Source organism: Cryptomeria japonica, chromosome 11 (genome assembly GCF_030272615.1).
Source record: "Cryptomeria japonica chromosome 11, Sugi_1.0, whole genome shotgun sequence".
Lineage (NCBI taxonomy): Eukaryota > Viridiplantae > Streptophyta > Pinopsida > Cupressales > Cupressaceae > Cryptomeria > Cryptomeria japonica.
The window spans coordinates 549,607,164-549,608,840 of NC_081415.1; positions in this window are offsets into that span (position 1 = coordinate 549,607,164).

Below are 1,677 nucleotides of genomic sequence, written 5' to 3' on the forward strand. Positions count from 1 at the left end.
GATAATTTGATTTAACATGCATGTTTATTAGTTAGTTGTGAGAGATATGTTCATTTGTGACAAGCAACATTCAAGAGAAAATGAAAGAGAAGCTACTAAAATAAATTATCTTTTTTCAATTTCAAGACATCAAAGTTTTAAATGTAAATGAAAAGAATACAAAAATATGAATTTATAGCTCAATAAAAATAAATTATTTTATTTGTTCATATGATTCCCTATTAAATATTGATATCTATTTAAACTTTATAACATACAAATAAATAAGTACATAGATACAAAACCTATAATCGTTTTATTTACAACATACATAAGGACACATGAATTTTACTTATTTAAATTTTTTATTTGATTTGATATAAAGAGCTATAATAAAAAATGAGAAATTAAAATTTTATATTAGATTCCTCTTTTTGCTTTGTGCTTTGATTATCAGTTATCTTATTTTTATCCTAATTATGATGTTCTTTATAGTAAATTTGATGGAAAAAGGATGTAGTTTCTTGAACTAGCAATGCATCTGGTTGAGATCACCTAAGTTGATATTCAAAGCATTCATTTACTTAACTATTATGGTTATTCTCTTGTCACCTTAAATTCTTAAGTAGAATAAATGAATTTTAACATTTTGTATAAAGTTCTTGATTGTTGAGGTAAGGTCCTAGAGATTTGATGTAGTCATGAATTGAGGATTCAATGAAGGACTACTCAATCATGAAATAAAATGAAAGAACATAAATTAAAAAGTGAAGATTTCAATAAATAACAAATTATCTGATTTAAAAATTTATATCATTCAATCTCTCCTTCACCTATATCTTCTACTAAGAAAAATACCAAATCTTGTTTGGTTACACTATTTAATGATGAACATAACATATTAAAACCTTTAAAATAAATAATAAATAGCAATATGAAAAGAAGTATTGGCTTGCATCCATAGTGACATATACTCAAATAAATATTGATCCCAAAGACATAAAATAATACATGAATGAGATTTTTTTAAAGATAGAAAAAAGAGATGAAGAAAGCTTAACGGGATAATCAACCAAACCCTGCAACTTGGAAATTATAAAGGAAAAAAATCAAATTATCTCCAATCAAACAGTCACATAATAAAAACTTGTATAACCACTTGTAGATAAAATGAGGAATATACCACCTATCCTTTCAAGTGAAAAGGCCACCACTTCGTGTAACATCCAAAAAATTAAGAAAAAACATATTCTCTAAACAAGGCTAAAGAAAGGTTTATCTTGTTGGATAAATAGTGAAATAAATATCAAATAAAAAATATTCCATATTAAACAAATATGCACATAAATATATGTCAAAAAATATATCATACAACTAAATAAAAAATATGCAACGAACTCCTTGTATAAGTAGGACAAGGAAGAAGGAAGGTATGAATAGACTATAACTAACCATCCATGAAGTATGATCTAATTGTGAAAACATGAGACATGTGTGAGTCTACTAAAATGAAGCTTACCATCTAAGAAGCTTAGAATGTGTACAAATTGTCAAAATGTGTGTTATTCTAAATGGACCTCAAAATATACTTGTTGACCTTCTAATAACTCTTATAAGTATCATATTAAGAGTAGAATACAAGCCCAAATGTTTTTTATCATATTAAGCGTGGACCATCAAATATGAAAGACTTCAAAA